We start from the raw sequence: 7,013 nt of genomic DNA, 5'->3' as shown, positions 1-7,013 counted from the left end.
GGAAGGGAGAGAGATAGAGAGCCAGAAACATCGATGAGAGAGGAACATCGACCAGCCGCCTCCCTCACATCCCCTACCGGGGATGTGCCCGCAGCCAACATACATGCCCCTGACCGGAATCGAACCGGGGACCCTTCAGTCCACAGACCGACGCTCTACCACTCAGCCAAACTGGTTTCGGCTGAAGGCTTGTTTATTGAACAAGAGAGTGACAGTTTGCAAAAAAGTTTACTCATTTGAAGAGCTGATTATTTTGACACAGTGTGGGAAATGACATTTCTAAAACCTTTCTGGTTTTGTACTTTCCTATGAAATACATTCATTTCTCTAAGACCTAGCCAGAGCGTCATGAGCTTCTTTATGGCTTTTTCCCTGGTGTGTCATGGAAATATTATCGGTCCTGATGGAAACTGGCTAGAAGCCTCCCAGTGAAATTGCCTGTCAGGAGCTGTCTCCATTCAGAGCGAACCTGCCTCACTAGCCTCGTGTTCTATTCCCAGCGTGACCAATGACTTCCTTGAGTCTATAGAGACATTTATAAGCCCTTCTCTGTGTCTCGCTTTTCTTGTATCTCCACAAGGAAGCCAAGAAACATTTGCCCTCGACCATCGCCATTAGGACGGATGATGTGCTAGCTGAGAAAAGCTTTGAAAAAGGCATGGGACATTCCACAGCTGCGTGGAGTACTGCCATGAGATCATCCATACAGGAGCTGATATTCTGCATGCAAGCACTGCTATGGCAAGGTGCTAAATATAAAAATAAACTGTTGAACAAAATAGATGAAGAAACACAGAAGTATGGAACAGACTGATGAATCTCAGAGGGAAAGTGGGGGAGGTGGGTGGGAAGAGATCAATCGAAGAATCTGTATACATATGCATAGCCATGGGCACAGACAGTAGGGTGGTGCAAACCTGGGGCAGGAACAGGGGCAGGCTAGAAGTGGTCAATGGGTGGGCGCAGGGGTGGGACATATGCAATACTTTCAACAATAAAGATCTAATAGAGTAAATAAAAGAAAATATCACAATACTTCATTAGCTTTTGATCAATAGCTGCTTTCAGAGCCATCTTCCTAATGCCCTCTATCACCCCGGTGCCCCAGGCTTTCCTCTAGAACCCCCACTTTCCATAATCCATTATCTAAAGGGGTGACGTTTGGCCCAACAGGGAACCTTGAGAACCTGGTCTCTGCTCTCACAGCTAGCCTTGATTCAGAATGGTCAGTGTTAATCCTGTGCCAGTTAAACATTTTTAACATCACTCTGAATTCAAGGGTTTTTTTTATAATTCCCTAGTCCCCTAAATTTGTCTTACATTTATTCCACCTCTTTTTGCCACCTCTGTACTGTTTCTCATACTAAAGTACAATCCCCAACCCCCATCAAAAATCCCATATTTATTAGTTCATGTACAAAGATTTATATACAAGGGAATTTAAAATATAGTTATTGCAAAAGTGAAAAGTTGAAAACAATCTAAATAAAACAGCAGGGCACACATTATGGTGCATGTGTGAGAGAAGTTTTTATCTATCAGAAATGTTTTGAAAGACATGGGAACAGAATAATATCATAATAGTATGACAAGAGGAAGCTACAAGAGTGTGTAGGTAGTGAATGCTCTACCAGAAAGGTATCCTACTAGAGCAAGTCCTCTTGGTTAACTGAAGAATCGCTTTAGAGTAGGATAGAGTAAGCAAGTGATAGAAGGGAAGGATTATCTTTCTGAAAGAAGATAACCTTGAATAGATATATCTTCATTGTTCTGAAAATGAATCACCTTGTCAGGTCTTATGGGAGGGGAAGGAGGGGTAATGAAGGAAGAGGTGAGGTGAAGAGTTGGTTCAGGTCAGAGATAGGGACTTTGGGGAGGACCTGACCCAGCATTCCTTGGGCATTTTGTCTGTGGAACAGAAAGAGCTGACCTTGAAGATTGCTGAGATTCGTCAGACCTTGGCCTTGAGACCCCAGACTGAGTGTCCTGGCACTCCTCTCTCCCAGAGAAATGAAGGGAAGGCCCTTCCTTCCTGGGCAGCAGCTAGAGCAGAGCCCTGGGTCTCCACCATCCAGCCTCCACCCCTGGGGCCGCTGTGCCAGCACGGGCCTGGGGCCTCTCCGGGAGCCTGAGCTGACCAACACCCTCTTGCTTCCTCTGCACTCTCCTGCCTTTTGCCCTAAGACACTGCCCCACAGCTCATTTCCTGAGCGCCCCAGCTGTGGGAGTGGCACTGGGGTCTGGGGTGGTTGGTGCACCTCCCTTAACCTCCATCGCTTGGAGGTTGACCTCTCAGGACTCTGAAGAGCATTCGGTCAGGTTGGCTCCGAGCCCCTCTTCCGAGGATGACACTTGAGGGTGAGAGGCCCACACCCAAGGCGTCACCGCTCTAGAAGATGACAGGTTCCAGGTGCAGCCCGTTCAGGAACTAAAGACTGACCCCGGTGCTGACTTGGACACAGGTCACCGAGGCCGGTCCAGCACAAACCCCAGTCGCATCCAGCCATTGTCCCAGGTCAGCCTCCCAAGATGCCACTGAGGCAGGCTGTACGGCTGCCCACAGATCCCTGCGAACAGCAGAAGAGGCTCAGCTTCTGGATTCTGCTGTTGCCTTCAGATGGGGAGGCTGAGTTCTCTCCCTCTCTGGATGGGTGGTGGTGCCTTAGCTTTACTCTATACTGTAGGGTCTAGAGCAGTGATTCCCAAAGTGGTCTATATCGACCCCCAGGGGTCTATGACAACCTGCAAGGGGTCTACATCAGCGAAAAAAAAATTTGGGGGTCCATGAAATTAAAATGGGGGTCCACGATAGTGGATCTCAACATACACTGATAGTACCTATTTACTTACATCATATTATCTTATAATATAAAAACATATAAATTATTTATAAAAGTACCTATGAAGTAAAAAATTTATTATATATGTTTATAAAATTGTGTAAGTTGTAGGATAAAAACCTGCACATAATGATATACCAGTATCATCTTGTTACAAGCATACGCGCAGTAAACATTCTTGCCAATTTTTGTCTCAAAGCTTCGCGAACTTGCACCGACTTGTTCAATTCGTCACTTTATAAATATGAATGTGAGAAAAATACGTTCATTCGTTTCCTGAATCTTGAATAGGAAAGTGCTGAGAAAATATTTTAAAAAATATAAACTGGTAGTTTATCATACAAATTATAGTGAATCAGTGTTATTTTGTTTGAGAATGCCGGAGAAAAGTAGGTACATTATTTTTTATTAAATTTTAACACTAAACTTCACTACAGTTAGAAATTTACAAAAAAATCAATATCAGGTAAGTAGGGGGTCTACCCAAAACCGAAAAACATGGCAAGGGGTCTACGGCACAAACAAGTTTGGGAACCTCTGGTCTAGAGGGTCTGGGGATGTGCTTCTCAGACCTGACTGCACATTCCAATCTCCCTGGTGCTTTAAAATACCAATACCTGGATCTCAACCCTTATAGTTCTCTCTCTGTGTGTGTAATTTGAAAAATTAATGTTTTTTTAATAAGCAAGTGCTAATTAAAAAGTCCCTGAATCATTTAATTTTTCCAGCTTTATTAAGGCATCATGAACAAATGCAAATTGTATATATTTAAGGTGTACAAATTAATGCCTTGAAATAATCATCACAATCAAGCTACTTAACATATCCATCACTCCAACTTCTAAGGTTCTTATTCTATTAGTCTGGGGTCTGGGCAACAGTATCTTTTTTTTTTTTTTTAACAAAGATTTGAGGTGATTGTAATGAACAGTTAAGGTTGAGAACCACTGCCGAACGTACCTGGTATGTTTATTCTGATTATATATAAGTATATGTGCATGTGCATATATATATATATGTCCCCAAAATGTATACACACTTTGAATAATTATTAATTTTAATGTCTTTTTAATCCTTTGGAATTAATAATTACTCACAGTGTGTATACATTTTGGGGGATACCCTGTATACATACACACACACACACACACACACACACAAGCATTCACAGACTCATCCAATTTTGTATTAAAAATACATATATGTGCACTGAGAAAAAGTTACAATATTAGTAGTCTATTTATTTGTTTATTTGTTTATTTATTTATTGATTTTTAGAGTTTTTGTATTTTTCAAGTTTTGGACAGTGATCATGTAATCATTTTATAATCCAGAGAGAGAGAGAAAGAAAGCTGAAGATGCTATTAAAACAATTTTTTTTTACCAATCTGCCTAGATTCTGCTCATCTTTCTCTGAGCCATTCTGTAGCCACACCATCATCCAGCTGTCTCCTGCTCTGACTTCCTCCCAGCCTGTGGTCAGTCCGGTGCATCCAGCACCTCACAGAGACCAGCAGATGCTTGCTCTTGTACCATGTTGGTATCAGGCACTTTCCTAGTCAGAGAGTTCCTGGAGGGCAGGATCCTGCACACCTTTGCAGAGACAGAGGCATTATTGATAAGCTGGGCCTGAGCTAGCACCTGGAGAGTTGGCTATGTCTTTGAGCAAAGGGCTCTCTCTCGTTCAGATGAAACAGCTGCCTTCTTTCAGGATGGGCTATCTAGGCAAAAGGAAAGGAAAGGCTGCATTGGCAAAGCCCCTGGAAGAACATATAAATGAGGTCTATGGGATAAGAAATATGGGCCTCACTGGCTGGGGTCCCTGGCTGTCCAGAAATCCAGTGAATGTATGGCTTGTATTCTGGGTCTGCCATGGTTCTGGGCAGCTGGGCCAGTACTCGGCCAGACAGACAGCTGTGTGTAGGCACCGCTTGAGGCAGGCCCAGAGAAGAGAGGAACTGAGTCACCTCAGGAACCCTGGGCAGAGGCTGAGCCATGGCAAAGGAAAAAGGCACACAGGCCCCCATCCTTCCATCCTCCTGGGGATGCTTTTGAAGGCAAGCCTGTGTGGGGTTTCAGCTGGGCTAAGCCTTACACAACAGGCCTGGGGAACCACAGGATTGGAAAATGGCAGGTGTGATCCCTGGCCCTCTTCCTCCTACTAGATGCCAAAATGCGTCTTACAGAGCATCATCCTACAGCACTGGGGGATATATTAAGGTACAAGAGCATCATCCTACAGCACTGGGGATATATTAAGGCATAGGTTCCCCAAAGTTTAGGCACACTAGTGCTCCAAGATGCTCCAAGATGAAAGGGCTGGAAAATCTGTTTTTGTGTAGCATTACCCAAATAGAATTGACCACACCATCTTTATTCATTAAGGACTTATTAACACTCTATGGACCACTTTGGGGACATCTGAACTGGTCATTTAGTGATGAGAGTCTATATCTAGAATGGTTTTTGTCAGGAACAATTAATAAGTATTACACAATTGGATCCCTGCCCTCAATAGTGTACAGTCCAACCTGGAAGACATATACACTGGAAACGTTGTGTGTGTGTGTGTGTGTGTGTGTGTGTGTGTGTGTGTGTGTGTTTTATGGCAGCATAAATTGTGTGCACCAAAGGCATAGATAAAAACAAAGAATTCTCTTGGAAAGGTCAGTGCAGGCAGAAAAGCGTCTAAGAAAGCCCCTATGTAAAGGAAGACATGAATTTTCAGAGGGCGAACACAGGTGCTTTGGGAGGGGGAGCAAGGCAGGCATTCTAAACTTGTCTCACCATGGGGTCTGAAGATGGTGGCAGAGTAGGTGGAAATTATACTCACCTTCCCCCAGAACACAACTGGAATTACAACTAAAATATAGAGCAATCAATCTGAATAACCAACCAAAGACTCGCTGAACAGAAACCTTATAACCAAGGGTTTACAGAATAAGCCGCATGAAGACTGGTAGGAAGAATGGAGATATGAAAAGGCTTGCCCAGTTTCATGGATAGTATCTGAGAATCAGAGGAATAACTCTGCTGCAAAAGTTCCCCCTGAGGAATGTCGGGCCTCAATTCCATGTCAGAGCTATAGAGGCACCCATAAAACATCTGGCTGTGAAAACCAACAGGGATTCTCTGCCATCAAGAGACCAGAATCAGCTAGAGAGAGAGGTGCTCCCCCCCTTTTTAAAATATATTTTATTGATTTTACAAAGAGAGGAATTGAGAGGGGCAGAGAGTTAGAAACGTCGATGAGAGAGAAACATCGACCAGCTGCCTCTTGCACACCCCCACTGGGGATGTGCTCGCAACCAAGGTACATGCCCTTGACAGGAATCGAACCTGGGACCCTTCAGTCCGCAGGCCGATGCTCTATCCACTGAGCCAACCGGTCCTGGCGACAGAGGTGCCCTTTTAAAGGGCCAACACATAAAATCTCACTTGAAGCCACTCACCCTGGGCTCCAGTGGAGTTAGAGCAGAGAAGACTAGAGGTGTGTGAAGAGAGATTAGGGTTTATGGCTTGGGGAGAGAGCTGAAGGAACAGCAGCCAAAATCCCTGGGCTGAGTCCCTCTCCCACCACAGACACCATCTTTCTTCGTTAAAGCACTCCCCTCCATGCAGCATCAGCTGGGGAGGAAGCAATAGCCCACTCTCTGGACTCCCTGTGACCCCACCCTTGGAGCTCATTCCTTGTGCAGGAGTCAGCTGCCTGAGCCGGGGTGTAGAGGTCTATGCAGACTCAAGAGGTGTCAGTAGTCCTGCCCTGGCTGGCATGGCTCAATTGGTTGGAGCTTTGTCCCATACTCCAAAAAGCACAGGTTCAATTCTCGATCAGGGCACATGCATAGGTTGCAGGTTCAGTCCCTAATTGGGGTGCATACAAGAGGCAACCATTCTATGTTTTTCTCATCAATGTTCTCTCTCTCTCTCTCTCTCTCTCTCTCTCTCTCTCTCTCTCTCTCTCTCTCTCTCTCTCTCTCATCAATTTAAAAACATATCCTTGGGTGACAATTAAAAAACCCCACAGTAGCCCTTGGCACCTTGTGGCAAAAGAGCATCCTTCATGTCATCAGTTCTCCTGACATCTCTGCTAGAGAGTGGCAATCTCTGTTGCCAGGGCACCTTCCGTGCCAGTTCTCTGCCAATTCCCAAGAAAGGCTGCTGCCTTCTAGC

Source organism: Pipistrellus hanaki (assembly GCF_964339955.1).
Source record: "Pipistrellus hanaki genome assembly, chromosome: 1".
Lineage (NCBI taxonomy): Eukaryota > Metazoa > Chordata > Mammalia > Chiroptera > Vespertilionidae > Pipistrellus > Pipistrellus hanaki.
Note: the sequence above shows the minus strand (reverse complement) of the source record.